This window comes from Hemicordylus capensis, chromosome 1 (assembly GCF_027244095.1).
Source record: "Hemicordylus capensis ecotype Gifberg chromosome 1, rHemCap1.1.pri, whole genome shotgun sequence".
Lineage (NCBI taxonomy): Eukaryota > Metazoa > Chordata > Lepidosauria > Squamata > Cordylidae > Hemicordylus > Hemicordylus capensis.
The window spans coordinates 435,923,354-435,933,851 of NC_069657.1; positions in this window are offsets into that span (position 1 = coordinate 435,923,354).

Here is a 10,498-nt window from a genome sequence, read left to right on the forward strand (position 1 = left end):
ACAATAATGGATGAAAGATGGAAACAAATATCTGTATACAAGCATAAAATCTCATATCTGCAACAGTCACTGGAGGTACTGTGCTGGGGGTGGATAGGGCTTAATGACAATACTTAACAATCTGGCAGTCAAGATAATGTGTCTGCAGTGGTGTAACACACTCTTAACAAACTCTTAAGGAGCCTGTGTGCAAGAATGGGCCCCCATCAGATAATTACCCCATACAGATCAATGGGACACTCAAAAAGATTAATTACTGACAATTATCAGCACTCCCTCCAAACTAGAACTCTCAGGATAGGACTGGTACAGAACATGTATATATGTAGTGTAGATGGATGGCCACCAGTTAAACCTCTTCCCAGTGCTGGAGGATGACACTTTGCCCCCACCTCTGCAGGTGGCAATTATGACATCACCTGTGGTTTCTCTATTATGATGCACTCCTTGTCTCCTTGGTGATGGCTAAAGCTCAATGGTGTGGAGGATGCAGAAGAAGCATCTTACAGATGCAGCTTGGTTTTCCTCCTCCCATGCCAAGAATAGATGGGATAATCATGGCAAAGCGGTTGTGCGCCTGTTAAATATAGGCTGCCAGGTACAAAGTATCTTTGTTCTAAAACAGTAATTTGTAATGGTGAGAGGCGGTTTGAAATCAAGTGATCCAGCAGAACTCTAAATGTCAAATTCTTTAGCTTCCTTTCTTTCTTTGACTCTGTAAATAACTTTTGCAAGGCTTAATTCTAGAGATAGTAGAGGGAAAGATACTAGTTGCCTGGAGAGTTATCTTCAGCCTGGAATTAGGCCAACTTGAACAGGAAATTGCAGACAAATGGACAACAATAAGACAACCTTCATTTTGGGAATAATCTGGAAAAGCTAGAAAAACCATAGATATCTCAAAATTTAAGAAGATTTGAGGGAAGGGAAGGAATGATTTGGAGTATGGACCATAATGTTGCACTGTTTCAGAAAAGGGAAGTGAACAGATATTAACATAATCAAAAAGAGGTAAGTGCTTTATTGCTAAATAAAGCAGCCATTTGGTTTATTTCCTAAAGAATGAGAGGCAACACCATCACAACATGCTTTATTAGCAGGAAATGGCTTGGCTCGCTTGATATTCATGGTTTTCAATCCGTTTAAGAAAGCAATACACTCATAACAAAAAGTCTAATGATACACATCAGGAAGGAGGAAGTGTGAAGATTGCAGGTGGTCCCACCAACATGGAGGTAAGTACTTAAAAGTTATGTCCTTTCTTGCAAAAAAAAGTGGGGGGCTACTTGGTTTCTCTTCTGGCCCACTGGCCTTTGCAAACCAATCACAAGACATCTATCATGATTAAATGTTGATCTGACCATTTTGATTACTGTTTTGGAGACTGAGAGGTACAGAGAATTGGAGGGGGGAATCTTTATTTGCAAGAAATGGCTTAGCTTAAAGTGTAAACCAATTCATGGTTTCCCACAAGCTCAAGAAAGCAACAAACTCATTACAAAAAGACTGGCATAAGGTAAGGAATGCCAAAATTGTACCTTTGCCTCAGGAAGAAGGAAATGTGAAATAGACCCTTAAGAAGTAAGTCCTTTACTGCTAATGAAAGTGGCTACCTGGCCCAAATGCCAGTTAAAGCAGTTAACTAGTAATAGCCCAAGCTGTTTTCTCCTCTGCACTTTGCTGCTAATGCCTTGATTACATTTATATCCTGCCTATTTTCCATCATGGAACTCAAGCCAGTGTACATGGGATTACCAGAAAGCCACCCATCCAGGCACTGGTCAGACTTAGATCTGCTTAGCTTCAGCAAGGTGCAGGGGTGTAGCAAGGTTGGAGTGGGCCCAGAGACAAGATTTAAAATGCCCCCCCCTGAAGTAAATACACACACACACACACACACACACACACACACACACACACACACCCCTATGTGCCACAATAGAACATCGTCCTAAATTATTTTTTTAAAGGTTCTGTAAATTGTGGATGATGCAAGTCATTTAATAGTACTAGAGAAAGACATGCTGTTCTGGTAGCTCCAGGTCTTAACACTCACATCAGTTTTGGAGGATGACTACAACTGAAGGAAGCCCAGTGTTGGGAGAGTCAGTCATGTGACTTGCCTCTGGGGCCCCCCCCCAAGGCAGTGGGCCTCCAGACAATTGTCTCCCCTTGCCCTATTATAGTTACGCCCCTGGCAAGGTGGCTGTTGGTGGGGCTGCCTTGGCATGTAGTTTGGAAACTGCAATTTGTGTAGAATACAGCAGCCAGGTTGGTCTCTGGGTTCTCCCGAGAAGACCACATAACAGCAATTTAAAAAGAACTGCACTGGCTGCCAATATGTTTCCAAGCAAAATACAAAGTGCTGATTATCCTATATAATAAGATGCTTGGTGTCTGCGTCTGTGTCTTTTTCGGGTGTTCTGGGCATGCGCGGCTGGGCTTGGAGCCTGATTGGCTGGGGATGGAGAATACTGGCGGCGGCGGCCATGGCCGCTGGAGGGCCTGGCCTGGCCTGGCAGCAACGGCAACAGGCCGAGGAGCCGAGAGGTGGTGGGCCCGGCCAGGAGGAGGCGGCGGGGGAGGCCGGGGGAGGCGGCGGCTCGCCGAGAGGAGGTGGCGGGGGAAGTGGGAGAAGGCGCAGGCGGCGGGGGAAGCTGGGCGCGTCGGCGGAGGGCCCAGCCGGGAGGAGGCGGCGGGGGAGGCCGGAGAAGGCGGAGGTGGTGGGCCCAGCCGGGAGGAGGCATCAGGGGAGGCCGGAGAAGGCGGCGGGCCCAGGGGAAGCCGGAGCCCGGGGGAAGTGGGCCTGGGGTAAGCTGGAGAAGGCGGCGGGCCCAGCTGAAGGCGGCGGGGGCGGGGGAGGCCGGGCAGTGGGCCCGGCCAGAGCCGCGGGCAGCTGTGCAGAGCAGAGCCCAACTAGAGCTCCTGTTATTGAAACAGGCTTAATGAGACTAGTTCCCTATAAAGCCCTTAACAGCTTGGGTTCTGGGTATTTAAGAGAGCACCTTCTTTGTCATTTATTTATTTATTTGATTTCTATACCGCCCTTCCAAAAATTGCTCAAGGCAGTTTACACAGAGAAATAATAAATAAATAAGATGGATCCCTGTCCCCAAAGGGCTCACATTCTAAAACGAAACACGAGATAGACACCAGCAACAGTCACTGGAGGTACTGTGCTGGGGGGTGGATAGGGCCAGTTCCTCTCCTCCTGCTAAATAAAGAGAATCACCACATTAAAAAGGTGCCTCTTCGCCAAGTTAGAAGGGCCCCACCGCTTACTGAGATCACATGGGGAGGTTTGGTTACAGCTGCCATCAGCTTGTTGAGTACCGGGTCTTCTCTGTGGCTGCCCCAGGGCTTTGGAATGTGCTTCCTGTCAGTACAAGAGTTTCTCCATCTCTGGCTGCCTTAAAAAACAACAACAACACACACACCTTAAGACACACCTGTTTTCTCAGGCCTTTGGAAAGACTGACAAAGCGAAGTCTCTCCTTATCATGTTGGCAAGCATGACTTGTCCCCATAGCTAAGCAGGGTCTGCCCTGGTTGCATCTGAATGGGAGACTTGATGTGTGAGCACTGCAAGATATTCCCCTCAGGGGATGAAGCCGCTCTGGGAAGAGCAGAAGGTTCCAAGTTCCCTCCCTGGCTTCTCCAAGATAGGGCTGAGAGAGATTCCTGCCTCAACCTTGGAGAAGCCACTGCCAGTCTGTGAAGACAATACTGAGCTAGATAGACCAATGATCTGACTCAGTATATGGCAGTTTCCTATGTTTCCTATGTGACTAGATCGCGGTCTGCCATGTGAGAGCACATTGTACCACACCATCTGGAAATACCCTCTTTCAGGAGAGAATAATTTAGTGCGTCTCTAATTATAGTATTGCTTGTGCTGTAGTGACATCTGGTGGTTACAACCTAGAGTTGCCAAGTAAATCCATTCCAAGCAACCCTTGCTCCCAAGGAAGACTGCAATGAAGGATGAGAAGCCTGCCCTCCGCCTCAGTGCCCATTCCAGAAAGGCGCCGAGAGCCTCAAAAGCAGCGCACGAGACAGAGCAGCCCATAGGGAGCGCCCTGTCAAAGTAAAACTTACCCGCAAATGCAAAGCCCAGCAGTTCAAAGTCTAAAGGGTGAACTGGCAGGAAGCGAAAGGCCAACTCAACATCACACTTCGCTAGCAAGGCCCCAGGGCCACAGCCCCTGACCATCCCGATCACTTCATCAAAGGAGGTATACCGTACTGAACACAGGTGCTCTGGGATCCTGTCATTAACTGACGACCCCTTATGGTAGGACAGGTGGTGAATCAAGTGAAACTCGGCGGGCGTCTTTTTAGAGATCACCCCCAAGTAGAGACCTGCAAATTAGGAAAAGGAGGGTGATCGAAAGGGCCCAATACCCTACCCACTGCTAGCGGGGAGGAGCCAACATGGCGGAGTAACAGCCTCGTTAGAGAGTTCCTCTGATTTTTTCATCCTCTAATGGTCTAATTGTATTGAAGAGATTTTTTAAACTAGCATGAACTGATCTGGACCTCCTGGTCACTGGATATTTGACTCTCTGGAATTTTTTATGCTGTCTGGACTGCCGTATTTCTTCTTTCTCCCCGCTATCCTCTTGATGGATGATTTACTGAGGCGGACGGATAGGAACGAGAGATAAGCTGGGGAAATGGCTCATAAACTACGCAGAAGATAAAACTCCTCAGAAAAAAGGGAAAGTTTCAAAACAGCATAAAATTGATGAACTACTAACTTCGCAAGAAACAGAGAGACTGGTAAGCTCCTTCCCTACAAGGAATCCATTTACAGCCCTAGATTGGGGGCGGGGGGTAACATTATAAACCACTGATTTACTGGAATCCAATGAGCATGTGTGTCTGATAGCAGAAGATATACAAGGGAATGAAATCACACAAAAGACAAATAGCTCCAATGCTTCCCCCCAGCTGGAATACTTTGATCCCCTTGTTCAGCAAAGCTTCCTAATTCAAAAAACAGTGGAGCTTGTCTTGCAAAAATCATGGCTGTTGCTTCAAAAGTAGGCAGTCGACAAATTTGCAGAAACTTTTGCTATTACAGGGAGTGGGGGGAACAAACTGAATGAAACAGGCTGTAGCAATCTCGTGTCAAATGACCAGAAACCAAAAGGTGCTCAAAATTCTAACTATAAGGAAGGGAGTAGCTGTATGAACAACTGCCAGAGAGTACTACAGCCAAAACTAGTGGTATTGCAAACATCTCAGAACTGGAGAAATCAAGGGAGATGGAATGGCTTTTATTCAATAACTCATTCCCTATCTCAGTTGCTTCGATGCCAAGTGCATTCCCTGGATCTCACTAGTATACAATATCTTCCTGGGAAACTCGGCATTAAGAGGAACCTTCTGACCTCCTCTCAAGCTACGATTCCTCTCATGCTTATTAAACTAAGGCCACTCCTTAGGACTCAAGTCATTCGGTCAAGTCATTCGGGTTTGTTATGATGGCCCACCTCAGCCATAATACCAGGCAGAGCTAAAGAGACCAAAAGGAAAAGTCCAGAGAGAGAAACTACCATGAGAGATAAGGCCCCTGCAATCATGGCCTTGAAGGAGTAGGGAAATTTAAACACCCACACTCCAATGGATAAGCAAAGGAAACTCCCTTCTGAAAGCCCTAAAGACATGGAAGTTAACTCCTTGATTGACCTGCAAATGGCTGAACAACAGAAAATCAGTGATAGCATCAAGGACCTGAAAGACTCTCCATTAGCCATAAAACAAGAAAGGGACGTAGCCAAATTAATACTACAACGCCCGTTGTCTGAACAACTGTCCCAGGAGGAGGCATTTAATACCATTCATGCCTCTACAAATCTCCCTGCATCAGTTGCTGCTACCAGGAAACTGCCCGCTTTAATCAGAACCCCAGCCGAGGTGATAGAGGGATCAGAGGCTTGCGAAGAGGCACTGGTTCAGCTGGATCTGACTACTGAGAGTGTGAAGGACTATGATACCGATGCTGATGCGACCCCCAGTGCACTGGGGATGACAGCAGAAGAAATCAAGCAGGTGGCCTTAGCCTGGCAAATTTATATGGATTACCATTCAAAGAAGCCCCACAATACAAAGGATGATGTTGCCCAACATGATCCACTCCATCTGAAACCTCCACCAGACCAGGGACAAGTGGTGGATGTGACTTGACCAGACCCCCAGGGAACAACCTCTACTGATTGTCATCTGCTGTCATTGACTCACCCCCTGCTTCAAACAACACATCAACATCTCCAAGTGAGGAGCCCCTGGTTACTCTGGTAACAACCTCTGCGCTGACGCAGAGCTCAGAAAGCCCAACCACCTTATGTTCCCTACAGGTCCCAGAGACATTCCAGCTCCAAGAGGTCATCACTTCACAGATTGCCTGTATCCATTCAGATAGCAAAGTGTCACTGGTCCCTAACTGCCCTCCTGACAAGGATGCTGATACTTCATCGCTGGAAACGTGCTATGCAGACCCTTCCCTTCCACTAGATTGACATTTTATGACCCGGCGCCCCCTACAGCTTATTTCATGGAATATTGCTGGATGGGGCAATAAGAGATATGACCCTACCTTTTGAATATCTTAATTATGTATGATATAGTGCTGCTGCAAGAAACCTGGATGACAGAGGATTTTGACTGCCATGGGTTTAATATTTATACAATAAATGCTACACCTAGTCAAAATAGAGGCTGAGCTAGCGGGGGGTTAGGCATAATGGTATCTACATCTCTACATGCTGCAGTTCAGACTCTTCCAGCGTGTGCTCAAATGGCAATGGCTATTCTTATTCACCTAGGTATTAGCAATATGCTACTTATTAATGTTTACCTACCCCCACAACAGCTAAAAGCCCAATGTAAGAGTAATTGGCACAACTTTAAAGAAGTATATTGATAGTATGCTGGCTGAATTTTCCACAGCTTATGTGTTAATTGGTGGAGACTTTAGTGCGAGAATGGAGTCAAATGATATCGTCTTATATGCACGATACCATCATTGTTCCCTTGACTTACATGAAATGAACATCTTGCCGAAGCACCAATTTAAGGATAATGTCGCAAACTTTGCCGGATACTGCCTGGCTCAGTTGGCCTATTGCTCAAACTTGTACATTCTCAATGGGGCAATAGATGGTGATATCCCTGCAGAATATACTTAATGGGGGGCTGGGATGAGTACAATTGATTATATGATTGTCTCACATAACGTGATCCATCTATTATCTTCTTTCCAGGTGATAATGCGCCGCCCCGAGAGTGACCACCTCCCAATAACTCTAAGCTTCAAGCTGCCCGAAGGTTACATACATCTTGATAGTTATTATCAAACTGAACTGGAAGGAAAAAGTGCTAATATGTGGGTTAAATGGACGGCACAAGTGAGCACAGCAGTTACCCAATTAATTAACTCAGATAGGCTACAACAAATCAAGGCAAATATAAAGAGTGATAACGATAACAAGCTAGAAAATTTTAAGAGTCTCACTAATGAATTACAGGGGCTCCTGGTAAATAAAGAAGTGAGGACTAGGCAATTAGAGGGCCCAAGGTCGAAATCCTGGTTTGACCAGGAGTGTATACAGGCCAAAAAAGGCCTCATCAGCTCCTACAGGCGCTATAAAGAAAAAGCAGACACCACAAATGCACAAACCCTTTTGTTAAAAAAAGACACTATAAACGGCTACTTTTAGCAAAAAAGGGAAGTCAGCTAAAGAAAGCTGGCAGCAACCAGGGGTGTAACGATGGGGGGGCAGGCAGGGCACGTGCCCTGGGTGCCACCCCAGCGGGCCATGTGGGGGGGCGGGCGCCAAAAAGTGGCATCCTCCCGACCCCCACCGGATCGTCCACCGAGTGTGGCGGCGGGTCGCCCACCGAGTGCGACAGTGGTGATTCGGTGGTGTCGGTGGTGGGCGGCGGCGGGTCGCCCGCCGAGTGCGGCGGTGGCTGGTGGCGATTCAGCTGTAGCGGCCCGAGCGGCAGCGGATCACCTGCCGAGGAGTGCAGCAGAGCGACGCCGGGTCAGACGGCAGGCCTCGGCTTCACTCTGCTGCACTCCTTGTCGGCAGACGATCCGCCGCCGTTCGGGCCGCTACAGCCGAATCGCCGCCAGCCACCGCCAAATCGCCGCCGCACTCAGCGGGCGACCCGCCGCCGCTGAATTGCTGCCACCGCCAGCGATCTGCTGCCTGGGGCGCCGGCGCAGGTATGTGGGGGCCTGGGGGTGGGGGGGCGGGGAGGCACAATTTCAGGGCTAGAGCTTGCCCTGGGCACCATTTCCCCCTGTCACGCCACTGGCAGCAACTGATAGAGGTTGTAAAATCCAGAGATTCTCGCACATTTTGGCATAGTGTGACTCAAAGATCAGATAGTAAATTGGAATGCCATATATCTGCGGCTGTATGGGAAGCTCACTTCCACTCACTATATGTGCAACAAGGTGATCTAATGGACCATATTTCCTTAGAGGCAGAGCCATCTATGCAGACACTATCAAACTGGTCACCAGTATCTATTGGGGAGGTGAAGCAATTAATTGGGCAGTTGAAAAGAAACAAGGCCCCTGGTCATGATTTTATTCCTGCTGAGGTATTCCAATCTAATATTGACTGGTGGGTACCAGTACTGGCAGCTCTTTTTACATATATGGATAAATCCACCCATATCCTGGAAGATTGGGGTATGGCAATTATTGTTCCAATCTATAAAAAGGACAAAGGAAAGATCCTGTCAATTACTGCCCAATCAGTCTTTTGAATGCGGTCAGCAAGCTTTACACAAAACATCTATTTGTGAAGTTCTATGATTGGATAAAAGACAATAATATTCTAGCTGAAGAACAAGCAGGATTCAGACCAGGAAGATCCACAATAGATCAAGCAATGATTCTCCCACTCCATGCTGCCTTTGTAGACTTAAAGTCTGCTTTCGAGTCCATCTCTAGAGAGAGGCTATGGAAGAAATTATTGTTAACCAATATTGATAAACGACTCCTGCATAGTAACACGAAACTGAGAGTTAGATGTGGTATTCAGGGACAATTAACTGACTCAGTCCCTACAAGGCGAGGAGTTGGGTTCATGCTTGCCCCATTACTATTTAACTACTAAATCAACTCAGTAGTTCAATGCCTTGATAAAAAAAGAGTTCCACCCGCCTAAACTAGCACATAGGCATGTCTCATTTCTATATGCTGATGACATGGTTATTCTTTCACGGTCTGTGATAGGGCTAGCCCTAAAATCTTCTGAGCAATTCTGTGAGGAGGAAAAGCTGTTGATAAACTACCAAAAGATGAAAATAATGACCTTTGCCAGGAGAGTTAAAGACAACGGCTGGTACATCAATGGTAACAAAATAGCCCAGGTCCACTGTTTTAACTATCTAGGAATAGCTTTTCACTCTTTAGGTCGAAGAGATGAACGCCTAGATTATGTTTCACAAGTAGCACAGAGGAGTGCCTCAGCCATCGTGTCTTACTATTATACCAAGGGAGGGGGATCTGTCTCAGCGGCTTTGAAACTATTTGAGGCAAAAGTAGCAACGCAGCTGCTATATGGTGCTCAATTGGGCCCTTACTCCAACCTTACCCGGATAGAGACAATACAACCTAAGTTTCTAAGATCAACTATGCAAGCCCCAAAATGCATCTCCAGTACAGCATTAAGACTGGAATTGGGAGTCATGTGAGTGGAAACCTGAATGTGGATTACTACCCTTAACTACTGTTTGAAGGTGGTATTATCACCAATGGGCCTGGCCCCACTGCTGCTTGAAGACAGTTTTCAGACGCAGTGGAAGTCAGCTGTTAAAGAAAAGCTTGCCTCTTGTGGCTTTTCCCCTGAAGTGCTGCAATCCATGGGCCATGAGCAAGCACAAAAGGCTGTTAAACAAAGAATATTGGACATGGAATTGCAACAGGAGTTAAGCAAGGCCCCAAAATGACTTAATTATGAAGACATGCCTTGAGCACCAAGCCAGCTGATAAAGCCCTAATAGTTTCCAAATATCACAGAGCATTTGTGTTGGCCCGCTTTGATGTGTTGCCCTCAGCAGTGCTATATGGTAGATATGGTGGGACTCCCTACTCTGAATGCTACTGCCCCTGTAATACACAAGCCATAGAGGATGTGGGTCATGTTTTATTATATTGCAACTTTACAGGGATTCACATGAATCATTAATTTTACCCTTGATTAAGGATCTACCAGGCAGAGGAGATGAAGCATCTATCTATATAATTAATTCACCAAGACGGGCCATGCGTGGGATGCGTGGCAACTATCGTGAGAGTTCCGGAGGTTGGCCGATTGGGGTGAGGAGGCAGCAGCGGCAGTGAGCCAGCCAAGCCTGACCCTGGCCTGCCGGGGTGAGGAGAAGGTGGTGGCAGGTCCTGGCAGGAGAGAGGGCTGGCGAGGAGGGAAGGAGAGAGATCGAGGAGGAGGAAGCACTGCCATTGCAAGCTGCC